General features: G+C 33.2%; 1 long non-coding RNA gene across 1 annotated transcript; it reads left to right on the top strand.

The window, feature by feature from the left end:
- The first annotated feature begins 21,778 nt into the window (after positions 1-21,778).
- Positions 21,779-22,425, top strand: LOC121209643 (uncharacterized). The gene is made up of 2 exons (XR_005904754.1): positions 21,779-21,987; positions 22,138-22,425. It is a non-coding gene; the product is annotated as an uncharacterized lncRNA (long non-coding RNA).
- Positions 22,426-25,303: the final 2,878 nt, after the last annotated feature.

The following is a 25,303-nucleotide window of genomic DNA, read 5'->3' as shown; positions in this document are numbered from 1 at the left end:
AGCGTAAGAGTCGGATACTGCAAGAACGATCTCGGCATCACTTGAAGAATCTGCATCAGCTACATTCGCACGATCATTTTGTTGCTCCTGTGATTCTGATTTCTCCTTCCTTTTCGGACAATCTACCTTCATGTGCCCGTACTTCTTACAGTAGTAGCACTGTATTCTCTTCTTGGACTGCGATCTAGGATGGCTTTTACTTGAACTTCCACCCTTTGCCTTGGATCTTCCTCGAGCAACCAAGCCTTCGCCTTCATTGTTTTCGACCACCTTACCAGTGATTTTCTTCCTCAACTCACTGGAACTTAAGGCATTTTTCACCTCCTCTAGAGTCAGGTCATCACGACCGTACATCATTGTATCAACAAAATTCTCATACGAGGGAGGCAAAGAACACAAAACAATTATTGCTTGGTCCTCATCATCGATTTTGTTATCGATATTATTCAAATCCATGATAATGGAATTGAATTTATCCAGGTGCTGGGAAACAGGTGTACCTTCCTCCATCTTCAGGGCATAGAGTCTTTGCTTGAGGTAGAGCCGGTTCGTCAATGACTTCGTCATGTACTTGCTCTCTAACCGGAGCCACAAACCGGACGCGGTTTTCTCATCCGCTACTTCTCGTAGCACTTCATCTCCTAGACATAGCAGAATAGCACTATGTGCTCTTTCTAGCATGTCATCCTTTTGCTCTTCCGAAAGCGTGCTTGGTAATTTATCTTTACCAGACAATGCTTTTAGCAATCCTTGTTGAACCAGCACTGCCCGCATCTTGATGCGCCATAAACTGAAACTATTTTTCCCGGTAAATTTCTCGACATCATACTTAGTCGATGAAACACTTGTAGCCATAATTTGGAACCTTTGAATGAATGATAATATTTTCTTCCTGATGTGAAAGATCAGACAAAGCTGCAGTCACAGGGCAATTCAGAAAATATTATCACTCCTTCAACTACGCTCTGATACCAATTTGTTGCGGAAAGGATCGATTCGAGAACTCCGATATGACTACAAGTAAATTGACCGGAACGAAAAATAAAGTGAACACAAGGATTTACGTGGTTCGGCTTTAATGCCTACGTCCACGGGCAGAGGCGAAAAGAAATTTCACTATAACAAGATGAAGATTACAAGTGTTTTACACTCAAGACACAACCCGAGAACCTCACAACTCTCAACCCCTATAGAAAACCCGAAAGCTAAAATCCTAGCTTTCAAAGAACAAGCTTTGCTCTCTCTTGGTTTGGGATGATTAATATGGCTAATGAACCTCTCTATTTATAAGAGAGTTCAAGGACATAATTGTCCAAAACTTTGGCAAAGATTTGTGGTTGAAAATGGACACCAACAACCATCCACTAATCCACTACCACCAACAACCCACTACCAACAACAACAATCCACTACCAATTTTAAGCCATTTCTTAACAATTTCCGATACCAGTAATAATATAAAATTTCCATATAAAAATTGCGAAAAACAAATTCAATCTTAAAAGAAGAAGAAGAAGAAGAGATTACTAAAGAGGGAAACACTGAAAAGAATCATACATCTAAGATTTGTTTGGTATTATATGTTATTACAAAAATCATGTATCTTTAAATTAAATCTTGTTTGTCACGAAGGAAGTATATATAATGAAGCTAGTAGGGACCGGTTCTCCAAAATTCATTTAACTCCTTTTATAATTTATAAAATTTTTAAATTAATAACATAAAATTATATTTTAATCTTTCAAAATTGATAAAAATTGAATTGAATTTTTTAAAATTTATAAAATACTATTAAAATTATAAAATTATATTTTTTATTATCATAAAAATATATAATTTAATTCCGTCTTTATAAGAAAATTCTGACTTCATCCCTTTATATGTGAGTGATGGGGAAGAGTTAATATTATTACAAGAAATTTAAATTATTTTGTGTTAATAAATATTGTGGAGGGGCTTGGTTTTAAGATTTTTAGGGTGGTTAGTTTTTGGGCTTGCTATATGGTTCCAATTTTTTCTTTGTTAATTACAAATTCAAAAAATTAAAATTTCGTTTTAGGATTTTTGAATACCTTCAGTCCCAATAATGTATAGTATAGTCTGTATAGATATATTCACAAAGGGGAAATGCTTAAAAAAAAAGAAGAGAAAGGCTCAACGTTAATGGTAGTGGCAGTAAAACTTTGGGTATTAAACGGTTGTAGCATAATAACAGAAGTCATAAACTTCGTAGGAATCGTAATCACTAATTATAGCAACCAACACAGCATGCATGAAAATATTTGTCTTGTATTTTATAGAAAGTCGGCATACCATAAGCAGCTGTGGATAGGCTTGGTTCACGAAATAAGTAGCATTTTAGTTGGTGAAGATTATAAGACTCAAAAACAGATGTGTTAAAATGGGGTGTGTAATAATTATGGAGCTTATCAAGACATGTAAAGAGTTGAAATACCAACATGAAGCCTATATGCCACTTAACTGCAATTATAGTACCATTTGAGCTATGTAAATTAAGTCTATCATGCAGCTTACTCATAATATATAAGTTTTTAATAGAGTATGTAAGATAACTCTCACCAAAGAATAATACCTTCGATTATTATGGAACTAATACGAACGACACATTTCGAAAACTTTTCTTAAAAGAGTTGACCTTTCATGATTTCAAAAAATCGAAAAATAACAAAGTATACTATAAATAAAGAGAGACATTATATGAATTTACCCAAGAACTTTCAATTGAAGGTACTCACAAATTTGGGCTATATGGACCACTCTGAAATTTGGACGATCCATCACTATTCTTGCTTAAAAAAAATAATAACCTGCTTGTCTCAGTTCGTACAACCTAAAATGTAACTACAAGAAATTAAGGTAAAAGTACTAAAAAAGCCCCTTATATTTAGGGGCAGATTGCATTTTGATTCATCTAGTGAAAATTTAGCTTTTATACATTTCAAAACATGTAAATTAATTCCTCCGTTAAATTTTATCTATTAAATGATGATGTGGAATATTAATTTAAATATTTAATTACTAATTTGACCCCTAAATTATAGCTAAAATATCATTTTGATTTTTTTTAAATTCTTAAAAATAATTCTAAAACACTATAAAAACATAAAAAAACTATGTTAAAATATTTTTAAAAATAAATATTCTAAATATATATGTAAAAAATCTAAATAAAAATTCAAAAAATCTTAAATATTTTTTTATCAAAGTTCTGGGTTAAAACCCAAAAACCGTCATCTTTTTTACAAGACTTTCTTCCCTATTTTACAAAACCTTCGAAAATTGAAAAGGATTTCCCCATGGAAGTCATAAATAAATAAATATTTGATTGAAGCTAAAAAAAATCAACTAAAAGTTTTAATTACTCATTTTTAAATTTCTCATACTTTCATTAATATTCAATTTCATATTCGTCGTCTATGCTTTCAACTAAAAGGTACATAAAAATTTATTTAATTTTTACTTTCTTCTACTTTAGCAAGAGTTGTCCGTAGGTTGGATTGGACCAAGTGAAAAGTTTACGTTACGAGTTGACCCAGCCCAAAAAATGAGATTAAAATTTTACTCAAGCTCAACTCAACCCACCCGTAATAAAATTTTTATATAAAAATAAATTTAAAAAATGTAACACATTAAATACTTCCCAGGAAAAAATTAAAAAAATATATGTAATATCCTCGAAATCCGTTCTATAGTAAATAATATGAGATGCAAATATTAGCCAAAAAAATGGATATGATCAAAGAATGGTTTGATCGGCTGACATGGTTAAAGAAATCGTCAAAAGCCATGACGTTGTTTTCTCCAACAGATCAAAGAAAACGGTAGCAGATATCTAGCTTTACGGATGCAAGGATCTCGGCTTTGCACGCTACGGTGAGTACTGGAAACAAATTAAGAAAATCAGTGTTGTCGAGCTCTTGAGCCATGTGCAATCGTTCCAGTTCGTTAGAGGGAAGAAGTTGAAGTTGTTATTGACAAAATCCGCAATGTTTGTCTTAATGGAGGGTCCATTAATCTCACGGAGACGCTTGCGTTGGTTTCAAATAACATAATTTCTCGATGTGTTCTTAGTCAGAAAAGTGAAGAAGACGACGACGGCAAGTGCAGCAAGTTCTGGTCGTTCTCGTTTCACGAGTTTCTGCTTCGGCGACATGTTCCCTTACTTGGGGTGGCTTGATATGATTACCGGATTGATTCCAAGTTTGAAAGCATTATCTAGAGAAATAGATACATTTCTTGATGAGATAATTGAAGAGCATAGAGCTTTGAAAAGCAATAAAAAGGACTTCATTTCCATTATTTTCCAACTCCAAAAGGATGCATGGCATGCTTGACATGGACCTCACTCAAGACAACATCAAAGCAATTTTACTGGTTATGATCATCACTATTAATTTTATATTTCGATAATTTTTTTTGTGCCATTAATTATAGATCTCAAGCGTTTAATTTTGAAAACCTCAGGATATGTTTCTAGCTGGAATTGATTCCTCAGCATCGACAGTAGAATGGACAATGGCTGAAATTTTAAAGCATCCAACAGCCATGAAAAAGCTTCAAGAAGAGGTGAGAAATGTGGTGGGGAATAAACCAAAGGTGGAAATGGAGGATATCAACAAAATGAGTTGCTTAAAATGTGTATTTAAAGAAACTTTAAGATTACATCCAGTTGCTTCCCTTCTTCTTCCTCTGCACACATCTGCAACTGTTAAAGTGGGAGGCTACAATATTCCTTCCAATACTACAGTGTTGATCAATGCATGGGCAATTCAGAGAGAACCCAAATGGTGGGAAAAACCAGAAGAATTCATCCCAGAGAGATTCGAGAACAACCCCATTAATTTCATGGCGAAGATTTTCAGTTCATCCCATTCGGTGTGGGAAGAAGAAGCTGTCCTGGCTTGCAGTTCGGAGTTGCTTGAGTTGAGTATATGATTGCCAACATTGTTTATTGCTTTGATTGGAAGTTGGCTGATGGTGATACTGCCGACAACTTGGATATGACTGAACCCTACGGTACAGCAGTTTATAGGAAGTCCCCTCTGCATATTCGTCCGCTAGCTCGTTTCCGTACGCTCTAAATACCATAGAAAAGTATTTTGCGGATTAATCTGTTATATTATACAAAGGCACTACGGTTTATAATAATACTCGTAGATTAGCACGTGACATGTATTTACTATATTAATATTAAAAAATGGGAAAATATTTGGAATAATTGAGCTTAAATTTCTCAATGCTATTTTTAAATTATAAACAAACCATGTCTTCTTTTTCTTATAAGATCTAGCGTTAACGGAGGGAGATTTACAATTTATTTAATTAAATAATTAACATTAAATTAATTTTTTATTAGTCTAAGTAATTATTTACTTAATCTTTAAGTTGGAATAATATTCTATTTTTAATTAAAAATTAATTTTTTATCGATTACATATATTAAATCGATTTATAAGTAAATTTTAAAATAATTAAAAGATTTCTTCACAAACGGGTTAAATTTTAACGAAACTCTAAATAATCTTATAAAAGAACTATTTTATATTTTTTAAATTGCAAACAAATTCTGTATAGATTAATAATATGACTATTAATATATTATATTTTTTTAATTGTTAAAATTAAATTTATGATAATTTAGAAAAATAATAATTTATAAAAATTGCAAACAAATTATAATAATGTATCTAAAGTAATTATTTCTGATACATTATGTTTTATGAAAAATAAAACATAGGTACTAAATAAAAAAAAAGTTGAACTTAAGTACCAAATGATATATTAAGTCATTATAAAAAGTATAATTTTAATTAATTATGCAAAAATAAGAGTTAATATTTAATACATTTACAGTATATTTTTTTTATTTCATAATTAACTTTAAAAATTACTATTTTAAATATTTATATTTTTAATATTTTACTATACTTTTACCTTGGAGTCTAACAAATATTTAATTATTATTTTATTATACTCTAAAAACAAATCGCGTAAATCCAGACTTAATTTTTTACCCCATTGATAGTGTATGGGATGGTAATCCTACTCTTTTTATACCCTTGCCTAACACCTCTTGCTCCTTTGAAGTAGCCTTCCAATACAGTAAGCAAAAAACCCCAATGCAGCGAGTCAAAAGCATTTTGAAGATCCACTTTTATGGCACACCTTGTAGAATGAAAGTAAAAAGAAATTGCTCAATGTATTTGATACAAAAGATACTGTTATATACAAGTGGAAATGAAAAAATAACAGAAAGAGGATAACAGAAAATATAACTGCTAACTGCTAACTAATTAACAAGATTTTAAATAAAGCTATATGACTAACAGCCCCCCCTCAAGCTAGTGAGTAGATAGGAAACAGTCCTGGCTTGGACAAAATAGACTGAAAAGGAGCAGCAGCAAGGGCTTTAGTGAAAATATCAGCAAGTTGGTCCTTGGAAGAACAAGGAAGTAGTTTAACAACACCGGACAACACCTTTTCACGAACAAGATGACAGTCAATTTCGATGTGTTTAGTACGTTCATGAAATGTAGGATTGGCAGCAATTTGAAAAGCAGAACTATTGTCACAAAACAGAGCAGTAGGGCCAGGAAGAGATAAATGCAAGTCACAAAGAAGAAATCGAAGCCACTGAATTTCACAAGCAGTATGTAACACCCCTTACCCGTATCCAACACCGGAATAGGGTACGAGGCATTACCAAAACACATACACTTGTAAACGTATTTAACCGAGTTATAAAATTTTATCAAAATTAAAACTTTCAAAATAATTAACATGTTTCTATAACTTTTCACAATATATCCTCAAAATATTATAATCATAATAATTAGGGCCTGCGAGACCCGATACATACTCATGCAATTTAATGCTTCATTTCCATTTCATTCAATTCGCAATTTCTCATGCTCATAGTTTAAATCATATCACTAGCAATTTCCATTTAATTCACGTACAATTCAATGACATCAAATTCAAAACTAATACGTATTTACCATTTAACTCAATGTTTATTGATTATACCATTCAATAACACATTTATGAAATTCTCAATTTAGCAATGAAAATATCACTTTAGTTTGAATAACAACATCGTCCTGATATAAATACACTACCACTTATCCATTTACTTTAATTCTTTTGGGCCCATTTGTCACTTACCATCCTTAATCAAATTAGGGAACGGTCACGGAAAAATGAGTACTTCACTTTCACTTTGCCATAGGATAACTATGGTCTTACGTATGATCACTTATCACTTGTCCCTGATCAGATAAGTGTAGCTAAAGCTATCACTTATCACTTTGTCTCTTGATCAGATAAGTATAGCCGAAGCTATCACTTATCACTTTTCACTTGTCACTTGATCAGATAAGTGTAGCCGAAGCTATCACTTATCACTTTGTCACTTGATCAGATAAGTATAGCCGAAGCTATTACTTATCACTTTCCACTTGTCACTTGATCAGATAAGTGTAGCTAAAGCTACCACTTATCACTTTGTCACTTGATCAGAAGTACTCAAATCCGGCGTTCCGCTCAATTTGATCATTTATTCATATATCAGGCTTACCAACATGTGTTAATTCATAAACCATTCATGGTATTATTTCATGCCAAATCATATACTGAATATACCATACACACATACTATGAAACTTTATTTTCACACATGAGCTTAAACCATGACCAATAATGCACAAAAATAAGCATCATTCATATTTCATCGTTTATGAGTTATAATCAAACATATGACCATTTATACACGAATCATTCATATATTTCCCAATTTTCCTCCTCCTCCTCTCCATTCCACATCCTTAATGTGTATAACACACTTAAACAACATTAACCATAATTTCAATATTCACTAACATGTATATTCAAAGTTGTTTATCCGAGTCAGAGTCACTAAATTATTTTTATCCGGAGATACAGAGCTCCAAATTAAGATCCGTTAATTTTCCCTGAAACTAGACTCACATATCTTCATACCATAAAATTTTCATAATTTTTGGTTCAGCCAAATAGTACAGTTTATTCTTTAAAGTTTCCCCTGTTTCGCTGTCTGACAGTTCCGACCACTCTTCACTAAAAATTAATTATCTCATTGTACAGAATTCGGATGATGTTTTAGCTTGTTTCTTATAAAAATAGACTCATTAAGGATTCTAACCATATAAACTATAACTAATAATCATTTTTGTACAATTTTTAATGATTTTCCAAAGTCAGAACAGGGGAACCCGAATTCATTCTGACCTTGTCTCACAAAATCTATTATATCTCATGATTTACAATTCCATTGCTCACATCATTTCTTTTATAAGAAACTAGACTCAATAAGCTTTAGTTTCATATTTTATTCATCCTCTAATTCAATCTCTACAATTTTTGGTGATTTTTCAAAGTTACACTACTGCTGCTGTCCAAAACTGCTTTAGTGCAAAATGTTGATTTCCATTTTGCCCCAAATTTCACAGTTTATACAATTCGGTCCTTTCTCAATTAACCCCTCAATTAATCTAATTTTCTCAATTAGTACTTTACTAGACATTATAAGTTGTTACACAACTATTGAAATTCAGAATTTCCACATATAACTCTATCTTCAAACTCTTTTACTATTAGGTCCCAAACATTCACTTTCTATTCAATTCTTTCAATAAAATCAGCATATGAACAATTTAAAGCTCTAATTTCATGCTAAATCATCATATACTTCCGGCACATATTCATATCAACTTTCAACTTCTTTCATAAAATCAAAAACTAATGGATTTAACAAGTGGGCCTAGTTGTAAAAGTCATAAAAATACAAAAATTTCAAGAAATAGTCAAGAATTGAACTTACTTGTAATAAAAATATGAAGAACCAGCTTGAAGAAGCCCTTCCATGGTGTTTTAGCTGATGAGAATTCAGAAAAAATGAAGAGAAATCTAGATAATTCCACTTGGGTCCTAACTTTATTAAGCAAATTTTGCAATTTTCCAATTTTGCCCTTAATTCTCCTTACTTTCTTGCTGATTTCATGCCTCTGCCGTCCAGCCCAAATAGACCTTGGGGCTATTTGCCTTTTAAGCCCTCTTCCTTTTATCATTTAAGCTATTTAATCATTTCCCAAAATTTTGCATTTGTTACAATTTAGTCCTTTTTGTTCAATTAATTATCGGAACTTTAAAATTTCTTAACGAAACTTTAATACTAACTTTTTAACACTCCATAAATATTTATAAAAATATTTATGGCTCAGTTTAAAATCCCCGAGGTCTTGATACCTCATTTCGATTCTAATTATTTTAATATTTATTTCTAGTGCACTATTCACTATTTCAAAAATTTTTCTAACTTCATATTTAACTTATACTTACTAAATTAATAATATTTTCTACCCATTTGTCGAATTTAGTGATCTCGAATCACCGTTCTGACACCTCTGAAAATTCAAGCCATTACATTTTTTTTTTCGTCGGATTTGTGGTCCCGAAACCACTGTTCCGACTAAGCCTAAAATCGGGCTATTACAACTCTCCCCCCCTTTAGGGATTTTCGTCCCCGAAAATCTTACCAGATGGTAGGTTAATGATTTACTTCCACAGTATATTTCAAATTCACACATGATTTTGGATTTTCATATCTTTTACAGATAATCACATAGATTCATAAGAAAATCAGGATAGCGATATTTCAGCATCTGAAGCTACACAAAGTATCGAAAAATTACAATCCATATAGAATGATATCCATTTTGATAACCTGAGTAGTTTTCAGAACTATCAAATATTTCTCTCGTTTTATATTGTCCTCATTTTCTAATTCATTCACTTTTCCGACCACATTATTATTCTCCCGTACACGAACTTCTGTAACACTACACTCGTAAGCTTATTCAACCAACATCTCACAAATTTCATTGTAACATTTTACTAATATGGGGGTGAGTGTAGTAAAGCCTCAAATTTATCTTACACATAAATGCGCATAACACATACCATCACAAATAGCCAATTCATTACTAAGTTCACATTCTCAAAGCATTTAATAAACATTTGCTTTTAATCACTTTTGTTCTCAACACAAAATTCTAACTCAAATCACTAATTCACAATCAAAATTTCTATATAGCATCATAATCCAAATATCATAACTCATATGCTTGTATAATTATAACATTCATCAATAAAAAAATGTTTTATTCTTTGATCCATACCTTTATGAGTTTCAACTCATAATCAATACATTTTCACTCAAACATTTTAGTATTTATTTCTATACTATTAGAATTAACTCAGTTGAAAAACATATCTGTCTCATCAAGATAATTTTCGTCATAGAACAATACTGATAAGGGGGTGATGGTGAAGTCATAAATCTTTCAACTTGCTCTCATAGATACATATATATATATGATTTTGTATTCATCATCAATGTAATACCATCATAACCACGTAATTCATTCCAAGCAAATTAACACATCTATTTATTACAAATGTTTTCTGTCACTCACAATTTCACACAACGAATTTACTTACTCAAGCTCAACGTTAATATCTAATTAAATTCCAATACTTGGCTTCTATTTTACTTACCGACATTTGTCAAATTAGAGAACGTCTTACGGAATTGAGTACTTCGTTTTCTCGATGCCATAGTCCAACTATGGTCTTACACGTAATCACAAATCACATACCGATGCCATAGCCCAACTATGGTCTTACACGAAATCACATATCACTTACCGATGCCATAGCCCAGCTATGGTCTTACACGGAATCACATAATCACATGTTCACATGTTGCCATGGTCAAACCATGGTCTTTTCCGTCAATTCATCACATATCACTGAACGAAAGTACTCATTCCTGCGTTCTACTCAATTTGACTTCCAATTCAATTTTTCATACTATTATAATATTCATGGTTTAGACATAGAACAAAATATCTTATTATCTTTAATTTAACAATTAAACATAAGATTCTATCATATGAACATACTAATTTCACTTATTCAAGCAGATGTACATACACACGTTCCATCTATTTAAGTAAATTTGCTTATCATATTCACTTAATCAAATATGTTGAGCACATAGCATTATATAATCACCAACATACTTGGATGAGCTTGTCACAACATAAACTTTTTTTTTTTAACTTATAGTCATCTCTTTTCATACATGAACACATCCATATCACAAATTTTTATACTTACCTTTCCAAATTCCAACATAACGTGAGCATATTTCATTTATCTCAATATCATTTTTAGCATTATCGAAAATAGCTCGATTGAAAATCATCTCTGTCTTAACAAAGCAATTTCGTTAGAGCCCGGAGATATCACATCATCAAGAGTAATAACGTGGCATGTATAGCTAGGCTCACATATGCTACGTTTGGTCCGAGAACCGACTAAACCGTAGCTCTGATACCACTAAATGTAACACCCCTTACCCGTATCCAACACCGGAATAGGGTACGAGGCATTACCAAAACACATACACTTGTAAACGTATTTAACCGAGTTATAAAATTTTATCAAAATTAAAACTTTCAAAATAATTAACATGTTTCTATAACTTTTCACAATATATCCTCAAAATATTATAATCATAATAATTAGGGCCTGCGAGACCCGATACATACTCATGCAATTTAATGCTTCATTTCCATTTCATTCAATTCGCAATTTCTCATGCTCATAGTTTAAATCATATCACTAGCAATTTCCATTTAATTCACGTACAATTCAATGACATCAAATTCAAAACTAATACGTATTTACCATTTAACTCAATGTTTATTGATTATACCATTCAATAACACATTTATGAAATTCTCAATTTAGCAATGAAAATATCACTTTAGTTTGAATAACAACATCGTCCTGATATAAATACACTACCACTTATCCATTTACTTTAATTCTTTTGGGCCCATTTGTCACTTACCATCCTTAATCAAATTAGGGAACGGTCACGGAAAAATGAGTACTTCACTTTCACTTTGCCATAGGATAACTATGGTCTTACGTATGATCACTTATCACTTGTCCCTGATCAGATAAGTGTAGCTAAAGCTATCACTTATCACTTTGTCTCTTGATCAGATAAGTATAGCCGAAGCTATCACTTATCACTTTTCACTTGTCACTTGATCAGATAAGTGTAGCCGAAGCTATCACTTATCACTTTGTCACTTGATCAGATAAGTATAGCCGAAGCTATTACTTATCACTTTCCACTTGTCACTTGATCAGATAAGTGTAGCTAAAGCTACCACTTATCACTTTGTCACTTGATCAGAAGTACTCAAATCCGGCGTTCCGCTCAATTTGATCATTTATTCATATATCAGGCTTACCAACATGTGTTAATTCATAAACCATTCATGGTATTATTTCATGCCAAATCATATACTGAATATACCATACACACATACTATGAAACTTTATTTTCACACATGAGCTTAAACCATGACCAATAATGCACAAAAATAAGCATCATTCATATTTCATCGTTTATGAGTTATAATCAAACATATGACCATTTATACACGAATCATTCATATATTTCCCAATTTTCCTCCTCCTCCTCTCCATTCCACATCCTTAATGTGTATAACACACTTAAACAACATTAACCATAATTTCAATATTCACTAACATGTATATTCAAAGTTGTTTATCCGAGTCAGAGTCACTAAATTATTTTTATCCGGAGATACAGAGCTCCAAATTAAGATCCGTTAATTTTCCCTGAAACTAGACTCACATATCTTCATACCATAAAATTTTCATAATTTTTGGTTCAGCCAAATAGTACAGTTTATTCTTTAAAGTTTCCCCTGTTTCGCTGTCTGACAGTTCCGACCACTCTTCACTAAAAATTAATTATCTCATTGTACAGAATTCGGATGATGTTTTAGCTTGTTTCTTATAAAAATAGACTCATTAAGGATTCTAACCATATAAACTATAACTAATAATCATTTTTGTACAATTTTTAATGATTTTCCAAAGTCAGAACAGGGGAACCCGAATTCATTCTGACCTTGTCTCACAAAATCTATTATATCTCATGATTTACAATTCCATTGCTCACATCATTTCTTTTATAAGAAACTAGACTCAATAAGCTTTAGTTTCATATTTTATTCATCCTCTAATTCAATCTCTACAATTTTTGGTGATTTTTCAAAGTTACACTACTGCTGCTGTCCAAAACTGCTTTAGTGCAAAATGTTGATTTCCATTTTGCCCCAAATTTCACAGTTTATACAATTCGGTCCTTTCTCAATTAACCCCTCAATTAATCTAATTTTCTCAATTAGTACTTTACTAGACATTATAAGTTGTTACACAACTATTGAAATTCAGAATTTCCACATATAACTCTATCTTCAAACTCTTTTACTATTAGGTCCCAAACATTCACTTTCTATTCAATTCTTTCAATAAAATCAGCATATGAACAATTTAAAGCTCTAATTTCATGCTAAATCATCATATACTTCCGGCACATATTCATATCAACTTTCAACTTCTTTCATAAAATCAAAAACTAATGGATTTAACAAGTGGGCCTAGTTGTAAAAGTCATAAAAATACAAAAATTTCAAGAAATAGTCAAGAATTGAACTTACTTGTAATAAAAATATGAAGAACCAGCTTGAAGAAGCCCTTCCATGGTGTTTTAGCTGATGAGAATTCAGAAAAAATGAAGAGAAATCTAGATAATTCCACTTGGGTCCTAACTTTATTAAGCAAATTTTGCAATTTTCCAATTTTGCCCTTAATTCTCCTTACTTTCTTGCTGATTTCATGCCTCTGCCGTCCAGCCCAAATAGACCTTGGGGCTATTTGCCTTTTAAGCCCTCTTCCTTTTATCATTTAAGCTATTTAATCATTTCCCAAAATTTTGCATTTGTTACAATTTAGTCCTTTTTGTTCAATTAATTATCGGAACTTTAAAATTTCTTAACGAAACTTTAATACTAACTTTTTAACACTCCATAAATATTTATAAAAATATTTATGGCTCAGTTTAAAATCCCCGAGGTCTTGATACCTCATTTCGATTCTAATTATTTTAATATTTATTTCTAGTGCACTATTCACTATTTCAAAAATTTTTCTAACTTCATATTTAACTTATACTTACTAAATTAATAATATTTTCTACCCATTTGTCGAATTTAGTGATCTCGAATCACCGTTCTGACACCTCTGAAAATTCAAGCCATTACATTTTTTTTTTCGTCGGATTTGTGGTCCCGAAACCACTGTTCCGACTAAGCCTAAAATCGGGCTATTACACAGTAGATGCAAGGGCACGATATTCTGCTTCGGAAGAGGATCGGGATACAGTGCTTTGCTTCTTAGCTTTCCAACTAACAAGAGAATCTCCATAAAAAAGGCAATAACCAGTTACAGAACGTCTTGTAAGAGGACAGCCAGCCCAGTCCGAGTCACTAAAGGCCTTCAGTATAGGTGCGGAAGAAGCAGAAAAGAAAAATCCAAAATCAAGGCAGCCTTTCAGGTAACGGAGAACACGATAAGCAGCTTGAAGATGAGCAACTGTGGGCTGATCCAAAAACTGACTCAACTGCTGGATTGCAAAAGTGATGTCAGGTCGAGTAGAGACAAGATACAGTAGACGACCAATGAGTTTTCTGAAGATAGTATTATCAGGAAGCAATTCGTCAGAAGCATCACGAGGGAGTTTGGTAACCATAGGAGTCGTAATAGGCTTGCAATCAGAGAAGCCAAAGTCAGACAGGAGGTCAAGAGTATACTTTCGCTGACAAAGAGAAATGCCAGCAGAACTGCGAGCAACTTCAAGACCAAGAAAATACTGCAGATCACCTAAACCCTTTATGCTGAAAGTAGAATCCAGAAAATCTTTTACTCGTGTTATTTCATTGAAATGATCACCAGCTAGAATAACATCATCAACATAAACTAGTAAGGCAGTGAAAGAAGTGTCATCCTTTTTAACAAACAATGAGAAATCTGAAGTAGATTGAACATAACCAATAGAAGTGAGAGCTGTTGTGAGTTTAGCAAACCATTGGCGACTTGCTTGCTTTAGGCCATATAACGACTTTTGCAATTTACAGACCTTATGTGGAGTAGAGGAAGCAAAACCAGGGGGCAAAACCATATAAACTTCTTCAATCAAATCTCCATGCAAAAACGCATTATTGACATCAAGCTGGTGCAAAAACCAGTTCTTGGAAGCAGCAATAGCAAGCAGTAAACGAACAGTAGTAAGCTTGGCGACAGGGGAAAAAGTATCAAAATAATCAACTCCCTCGATTTGTGTAAATCCCTTGGCAACCAAGCGAGCCTTGTAACGCTCAATAGAACCATCAGCTCGATATTTCACTCGATAGACCCATTTACAGCCAATGCAGTCTTGCCTGGAGGTAAATCCGTAATGATCCAAGTGTTATTTTGTTCAAGAGCAGAAATTTCAGCTTGCATTGCTTTTTGCCAATGAGGAATTTTACTAGCTTGTAAATATGTAGTTGGTATAGAAGAGGCATTAAGAGCAAGGGTAAAGGGTGTAGAGTATTGACAATGATTGGTAGCAGCATTGCTTAAAAAACAGTGATATTGGTCTAAATATGATGGTGGTTTCCTAAGACGAGGTGGCCTAGAGGGTTGCGAGGGTACGGAAGGTAAAACCTGTGGTTGAAGTGGCAAATCATAAGTAATGGAGGGGTCAAAGGTTAATTGTGGGATGGAGGAGGAAGAAGATGGTTGAGAGGAAAAAGGAAAAACATACTCATGAAAATGAACGTTTCTTGAGACAAAAATGACATGAGTTGACAGATCAAAAAGAATGTAACTTTTGACATGTGGTGGGAATCCAAGAAAAACACACTCACGAGCTCGAGGATCAAATTTGTGGCGATGAGCAGTAAGGGTGATTGCAAAACAAAGACAGCCAAAAACCCGTAGGTGCTGAAAAGATGGTTTAGTTTGGTATAAATGGTCAAAATGAGTGAGGTTAGCTAAAAGAGGTGTTGGGGTGCGGTTGATAAGAAAAACTGAATGAAGAACAGCATGTCCCCAAAAATGCTTAGGTAAACCAGCATGAAATAATAGAGCTCGTGAGACATTGAGAATATGTTGGTGCTTACGTTCAACAAGACCGTTTTGTTGCGGGGTTTCAACACAAGAGGTTTGATGAATAACGCCTTTGGAAGCATAAAAAGCTGGAATGGCAAACTCACTGCCATTATCAGTTCGAATGACTTTAATTTTGGATGAAAATTGAGTTTCAACAAGGGTAAAAAAATTCTGAATATGGGTACGAACTTCAGATTTTGTTCTTAATAAGATAATCCAAGTAAAGCGACTAAAATCATCAACAATAGTAAGAAAGTAACGATGACCAGTAATAGAAACAATATCGGTTGGGCCCCAAATATCCATATGAACAAGGGCAAATTTTCATTGGATACAGAAGTGCTTACAGGAAAGGATATTTTCTTTTGTTTTGCCAAATGACAAGCTTTACAAGGTGCATTAGGTGATATGGACAATGAAGGTATGTAAGGAGAAAGAAGCTTCAATCTGGAGTCAGAAAGATAACCGAGACGAGGATGCCAAAGGGAACATGACGTGTTAGTAGCTGATAAGGCAATTGGTGTGGTAATAGAGAGAGTTTGAGCTGGTGAGTCCAAAATATAGAAACCATGTAGAACTTTAGCTGTACCAATCATCGTCAAAGATGGAAGGGCCTGTAAAGAGCAATAAGTTTTGTGAAAAGTAAAAGAGCAAGGTAGTGTAGCAGTGAGTTTGGTTACAGATAAAAGATTGAAAGTAAATTGGGGAACATACAGAACATTAGTAATGTATAGGCTATTACTAAAAATGACTGTACCAGAAATTCGAGCACAAACTTTGGTACCATTTGGAAGATTAATATATACTGGTTTAATGGAATGAAAAGAGGCAAAAAAAGATAAAGAGTGTGTAATGTGATCAGTTGCACCAGTATCAATGATCCAATGGTGGGGTTGAAAAGAAAAGAGGTTACCTGAAGATACAGAAGGCTGTAAAGGTAAAGAAGAGGGGGAATTGGTAACATGAGTAGGGGAGGTAGAAGATGGAAGCAATGTAAGGAGCTGCTGTAACTGATCTTGTGTCAAAGTAACAGGAGAATCAGGTGGCAAAATAGCAACAGACTGTGAAGCGTCCAAAGATGGTGCCTCACCATCAGTAAGTACTGCGTGTGCACGAGAAGTCCGCCCACGAGTCTTGTAACCAGGTGGATAACCATGCTTCTCATAGCATGTATCAACAGTATGCCTGGATTTGCCACAAAAGGTGCACTGCCGTGAGTCAGAAGTCGATTTCGGCTGAGATTTCCTTGAAGAAGGATGTTGGCGCAGTGTGTTACTGACAAACAGTTGGGAAGAGCTAGCAGCAAGTAGGTGACGTTCTTGTTGAATAACCAAAGAAAACGTTTTGTTGATCGTAGGCAACGGATCAATGAGCATGATTTGAGAACGAACAGCAGCAAAACGATCATGGAGACCTTTAAGGAATCGAATCACATAATCATTATCATGATACTTTTGAAGAGTAGCAAAAACACCACAAGAGCAAGATGTGGGACAAGAACAAACTGGAATTGGTCTAAAATTTATCAATTCATCCCAGAGGATCTTTAACTCAGTAAAATAATCAGTGACTGAGCGATCATCTTGTTTGAATGCATTGATTTCTTCTTGAAGATCAGAAATGCGGAAAACATCTCCCTGAGAAAAACGTTCCCGGAGATCGCGCCAAACATCAGAAGCAAAATCAAGCCAAAGAACACTGTTCATGATCGAAGGTGAGATGGAATGGTGCAACCAAGAAAGCACCATAGTATTACATCGTTCCCAAGCTGAGTAAAGAGGGTCTGTTCGAAGCGGAACTGTGATGGTGCCATTAACAAACTGGAGCTTGTTCTTGGATAAAAGTGCCATTGTCATTGCTCGAGACCAAGAATGATAATTCGAGCTTGATAGGACGGGAGAAACAAGAACCAAAGCTGGGTTTTCATTTGGATGAAGATAGTATGGACTAGAAGGTAATGTATGATCATGGAGGGCCATCGTAGGAAAGGAAAATCAAGAAGAAAATTGTTTGGAAAACAAGAAAGGACAAGGAATTATAATAGAGAAATATCACATCTGATACCATGTAGAATGAAAGTAAAAAGAAATTGCTCAATGTATTTGATACAAAAGATACTGTTATATACAAGTGGAAATGAAAAAATAACAGAAAGAGGATAACAGAAAATATAACTGCTAACTGCTAACTAATTAACAAGATTTTAAATAAAGCTATATGACTAACACACCTTAGTGACAAAAATTCCCTACCATAAACACAAACCAGTTCTTGAGCTAAAAGAATATTGTCTGAAATGTTTCTCATTTGGACAAAAGCTGATTGATTCTTAGAAATTATAAGCGGAAGGTAACTAGTCAGCCTGTTCATTATGATCCTAGTCACGCACTTATACACAGTAGAGCAGCAAGATATCGGCCTGTAATGCTTAACCTGATTACCATTGGAAGAAGAGCAATTGAATGCCGGCAGAAGTTTCCTTGTCTGAAAGAAATAAATTAAGAATGGCCTTTGTCACATCTGCACCAACAATATCCCAAGCAACTTTAAAAAATGTTGAAGTGAAACCATCTGGCCCTGGAGCCTTATCCCCATTCTAAGCAAACATTGCAATCTTAACTTCATTTGCTGTAATCTGCCTAGAATTAGCACTCCGAGGGAATGAGATCTCCCTTAAAAACTCAACTGAAGGAGTCTGCACATTCTAATCCTCCTTGCATCATTAACCAAAACCTTTATAGGATTTCTATTATTCTTTATCCTTACTACTCTATGAAAAACATAGTGCTTGAATCCCCTTCTTTTAACCAAAGAACTCTAGATTTCTGTCTGAAATGACATTCTTCAGCTTCAAGCAAACTTCTATACTCCTTGTACAATATCCTTCTTTTTCCAACTAATCAATATCATTAGGAGCGTTAAGAGTTTCTAGCTGAACTCTTTCAAGTTCCTTTTTTTTTTACTTGGACCTCTTCGCGAGATAGCACTATAAGTACTCCAAATTCATCTTTCCAAGTACCTTCTTAACTCTTTTCAATTTCTGAAACAGAATAATCATAGGATCAACCCTACATCTTCATTCCATGAGTCCTCCACAATAGTCAAGAAGTTAGGATGTTTTGCCCAAGAAATGAAAAACTTTAAAGGCTTTGGAGGTGAAAATTCAAGCCTAAGTTAATCGGTATTGGACAGTGATCTGAAACATGTGGAGAGACAAACTCCACCATAGAATGTGGAAAAAAAACAAATGCCAAGTGCTACATGCCAATGCTGGATCAAGCTTCCTTGCCAATGGATTATCCGCTTGATGATTATACCATGTGAAAAATGAACCATTATAAGAGTGATCATGCACATCCAACTCCCCAACACAGTCTCTGAAGTCTTTAATATCATTGGATAAACTCTTATCTCCAGTAAAATCTGAACTTTCTGAAGAGTCAAACAAAACATTGAAGTCTCCTGCAATTAATCATGGCCCCCCAATAACAATTTTCTGAATTTCCATCGAATGCTTCCATAAATTCTTCCTTTCGGCACCATCATTTCTACCATAAACAGCAGTAAAAAAAAACCAGATATTCTATTAAAAACAAATTTGCAAGTAAGGCTTTGTTCTGTGTTGACAAGAGGCTCCAAAGAAACATTTTTCTTCCACAAAACCCATATCCTACCATTCACTGCATCATTGTAATTACAAGAACTATTCCGTTCTTTGTAGAAATACAATCGACAGATCAATCAAGAAATCAGCAAGTAACGAGCTCGAAACAACAAATATCAAAAGAAGATGTCCAAGAAACAACAAAATACAAGAAAAATGTTGCACAAATTCCTCACAATATTATTCAATCAACATAAATAAAGCATGTTATCTCGCCTGTGCACTCCAGGCTTAACTCAGATTCTATCACACTGCATAAAAAATTCATTAAAAAAAAGACAATTTGTGATTTTAGATGTTGCACAATTTCCTCTGCTGCATATAAATGTTGTTTGAATAGTATAAGGTTAGAAATTGACAGAGGTATTGGGTTGAAGAGTAATTTTAAACCAGTTAGATCAAGAATTGATATGAACTACTTGAATCAGCTAAAAATCTATTAAACTCGTAAAACCGAATTTTTAATAAATTTTTAATTAAAATTTACCGATTAGATTCACAAATTAGTGATTTGACTACCAAACTGGTTTAGAAAGCATTACTGCATGTGTATTTGACTTGATTGATATTTACTGAAAATTACTTAGAGAACTAAAATTATAAGAAGGCGGCTAATTTCGAAGAAAAAGAAAAAGAGGGTGGCTAACTTTATTAATTGTCAATTATACTTAATAATTTATTTTACATTAAATTAATTTTTAGATATAAAAAAATAAAAATATAATTAAATAAACCTATTCAACCGGTTTAAATAATTCAATCAACTTATTCCAATTCCATTCCATTCTTTTTAACATTTGTCTTATGGGTAGATAAATTGCTCATATCTGGCCTTTATTCAGGCCTAATGTTACTACTTGCTTGCATATAAATGAAGAAAAAAATTGAAAAATAAATTAAGTATCTAAATATTTTTGGAAAGACTTTAAATTTTATAAATGAAAATATATATATTTACAAAATATAAACACAGTGGAGAGCCGAGGTGGCAGGTGTGCCTCAGCATTTGAAAATGGAAAGCGAGTTTATAATTTATAAAATTTTAAATTAGTAATAGTAAAATTATATTTTGATTCTTAAAATGGTAAAATTTTTATTTAATTCTTTAATAATCATAAAGATGTAAGCTATTAAAATGGTGAAATTATATTTTTATGGTAGTAAAAATATATAATTGAATTCCGCCCCAAAAAATTTTCAGACTTCGTCCCTACTAATAAAGCATTAAAAAGAAATTGACCTAAGAAGGTTATATGAAAAAATGAAGTTAAACCTAATTTGCCCATATTGAACTATCATATTTGAAGTTTCAATAATAGAATCGGGTCAATGTTAGAATCTTATCGTACGTAATTATAATGTGTGAATCATTAGTGTTAATATGTGCATGTTATGGATGGATTCTTTCAATTCTTTCAATTCTTTATTCATTATAATTTATATTAGTTGAATAACAAATTTTACTTTATAATTCTCTGAACCTGTATTTATAACTATATAACTTTAAAAAAAATTGAAACATACTAATTATTTGTTTTAATTTCTCTTATTAAAAAATTCACTATCCAATGAATTCAATTTAAGAAATTATCTCAACAAATTTACGCACCTCGTCCAAAGGCTATTTAATAATTCAAAAATAATTTTATTTAATTTTATTTACAATATATATTAATATTTCTAAAATTAAATGAGCAATAATGTGGGCTCAAGTAATTAAATATATAAAAAAAAGTCTGAAAAGAAAACAAAAAACAAAATAAATTACAACCCATTTCGATAATTATAATTACCAAATAAGAATACTATATCTAAAACAAAGATTTTTTAAGTTTTTACTTGAAAAATGGTTATTGAGTAATTGTGCTTACCAGGTCAAAGATTATCTCCCCAAATCCACTACTATAAATTAAAAAAAATTCACTACCATTTTAGCCTTGCCACTAGAACCCTCCTTCAGCCATAGTTTCTGAAACAATCCCCACAATTGCTAAATTAACAATGGCGTCCCCTTTCATCAATATTTTCTTTTTTCTCTTTCCTCAGCACCCACTTTTACACTGTTATTTGTGATAATGGCTGGATTGTACCAAAGCATGACTATCAAACCTACAACAACTGGGCATCCACCAACATGTGCTTCGTTAATGACACTCTCCGTAAGTAGATTTGATCATCCATATAGTTGTACTTTACTTGCTTCGATTCTTCGCTGTTTTCCATCAATACATATTCATATGCAAGTATCGGGATATAACATGTACTTACCTGATATTCACACGATTCTCGAACTGGTGTTCTGATTTTAGGTACAAGAAAGACTCGGTATTGGTGGAGTACGACAAATGCCAGACCTCACATTCTCAGTTCTTCTCCAACAATGGCGACACAGTTTATAAGTTGGATCGACCCGATTTATTTAATAATTAAGTTGGGCAACCGGGTACTATCAGAGAGGGCAGGAAATGGTGGAGAAGATTGTCCAGGCAATAGACGAATTCGTCGTTAATTGTAATCCAGAGACAATGTATAAGTTTGCGATACTGTTGATGTTTCTAGAGATGCTTCGATTAATACTAGAGTAGCTTATGATGCTAGTACTATTGCTGTTGACTCTTCTCTTACTTCTATTGTTCATACTAAAAAATGTATACATTGTATTCAAGCGTCCACTCAAGAGTCGCATCATAGATTAGGCCATGCTTCTGTCAATGTTTTGTCTTAAACTCGTACATGATTGTAAGCTGCCATTAAAAATAGATAAAAACATGCCTTTATGCAAAGCCTTTCAGTTAGGAAAAAATCACAAACTTCCTTATACAAAATCTGTGTATGAATCACCTTTACTCATTGAATGTGATTTGTAGGGTTCAGCCCCTTGTTGACTCAAATATGATTGATATTCCTCAAGCTGATTCAATACCTTTACAAGAACCAGCCACCGCCGAGTCTTGCTCATCTTCAGCTGATTATATCCCTGACCCTCAACATATGTGCATCCCATGCTTACAAGGAGCAAAGCAGGTATATTGTTACTAATGTACTATACTCTAACAATGCGATGAACAATGGTGCAGTTTATGAGGTCCATTGGCTTGCTGCTGTGATTTTTTCAACTCTTACGTTGTTCTTCGTATCAGCTTTTGGTTAGCTTTTTTTCTTTTAACATAATTCGATCTGATTATATACGTGATTTTTCTAGGATTTGTGATTTATCAGAACCTTCCTAGTTGTTGCTAGGATATTACTTTCGTGTTTTAAACTTCTTTTCTTTCTTCATACCAAATACACATTATATATGTTCAATCATATCGGGATATAAGGGTGGGATTTACTTAGCCTAAAAAACATTGAAAACATCATGAGAAATAAAATATACATATTCAAATAAACTATATTCAATTTTCACATAGGTAATTAATTAAATTCAAAAATTTTCACATCCTTTTAAGCCTACTCTCCAAGAACCCTAGAGTCTGAAACAACCCCCACATTTGCTGAATTAACAATGGCGTTCCCTTTCAGCAATGTTTTCTTTTTCTCTTTCCTCATCATCCACTTTTACACTGTAATTTGTGCTAAATATGAAGTTAATGGTGATAATGGCTGGATTGTACCAAAGCATGACAATCGAACCTACAACAACTGGGCATCCACCAACAGGTTCATCGTTAATGACACCATCCGTAAGTAAGTTGATCATCAATATAGTTGCTTACTTTCTTCGATTCTTCATTGTTTTCTATCCATACATATTCGGATATAGATATTGAGATTTAACACGATAGAGTAGATGAAAATTTTTCGAAAGTTTAAACATACATATACTCGTCAAATTTATATATTGTATCTGATACTCACACATTTTTGAACTTATGGTTCAGAGTTTACGCACGAAAAAGAGTCGGTGTTGGTGGTGATACAGTAGGAGTATGACAAATGCCAGACCTCACATCCTCAATTCTTCTCCAACAATGGCGACACAGATTATAAGTTGGATCAACCCGGTTTGTTTTATTTCTTAAGTAGGGCAACAAGGCATTGTCAGAGAGGGCAGAAAATGATCGTCAAGGTGTTGGGGCTACCGCCGGAAAATCCAGCACAACAAGCAAGCCACGGAGAATGCGATAAACAATGGTGCAGTTTATGAGTTTCGCTGGCTTGCTGCTGTGATTTCTTCAATTCTTATGCTGTTCTTCATATCACTTTTGGTTAGATTTTTTTCTAAAACATAATTCGATCTGATTATATATATGTGTGTGTGATTTTCCTAGGATTTGTGACTTGTCAGAAACCTCCTTAGTTGATCCCTTGTAGTTTTTGCTTGTAGTGAACACTTTTTTCCTCCCTAAGTAGGCAGCCATGAAAATGCCATTGAGACACATTATTTGTCGTGCTTTATATTCCCCCATAAATATGGATATATTTCATATCGTCTCATTAGAATCAATTTTACCATCCCTCCAAATGAAGCTTTATTCTAAAAAAAAGGAAAAAATGATATTTTCACGAAAAAAATGAACCATTTAAATTTCAAATGAATTACAATTGTCTATATCTGTATGAACCATGAGCAAAATCCAACTGGAAAAAAACAAGCTCAACATTTTTAAATTTCAAATCGCAGCATCTATAACATCTTCTTCAATCTCGGTACTCAAAAAATGACACAACGCCTTTGTCACTAGACTTGCTACTACTCCACCAACACCATCCAATTTCCAGTCATTTGACAAAGAGCCTTTTACCATCACTCGTTTACTTGTTCTTTTTTTCTTCACTAAAATTGGTAAAATTATCAGACTGTTTTTTCTTCTCTCCCTTAATTTAGTCAATCATTGTTTCCTGTATATAACATCACTCATGAGTCATGCCTCAAACCCATAAAAAAAAGACACTCGACCACCATTGGTACATGCCCCTATATAAGTTATAGAAAACTAGCCATTTGTATATATATATAGCTTAAATAATGGAGGAAGCTAGAAATGGAGTTGGTTATAATCTATAAAAAAAATAATTAGTCCCACAGAATATGTGCAGTGGGAGGGCTCTACCTTTCAAACTAGAAAAAAGAAAAAAGACCGCATTAAGGGAGTATATAAATATAAATATATGTAATAATGATGTAAAAATTAACAAAGCAAAGTGGGCTAACTATTGAAGAGCAGCAGGCTGAACTTTTGAAGAATGATGAGTAGATCATCAAACAAACAAAAAACACATCACACATTGATTTTTGTGTATATTAATTCTATGCTTTTAGGATATAAATTTGAATTTTATTTACGATTTTATATTATATTTTGTATATTATAAGGGAGTGCATCCCACTGAAACTAAGCCCCTATACGGCCAACTGATGAATGTCCCCCGTATTTAATCTTTTTCTTCTTTTTCTTTGCCATGAAAGGATATGAAAGCCATAAAACTAGGAAAAGGATGGCCATGGTACAGTGGGACAACGTAACCCTT

The sequence above is a fragment of the Gossypium hirsutum genome, chromosome A11 (assembly GCF_007990345.1).
Source record: "Gossypium hirsutum isolate 1008001.06 chromosome A11, Gossypium_hirsutum_v2.1, whole genome shotgun sequence".
Taxonomy (NCBI): Eukaryota; Viridiplantae; Streptophyta; class Magnoliopsida; order Malvales; family Malvaceae; genus Gossypium; species Gossypium hirsutum.
The sequence above is the reverse complement of the archived record's forward strand: the minus strand, read 5'-3'. Positions and strand labels throughout refer to the sequence as shown.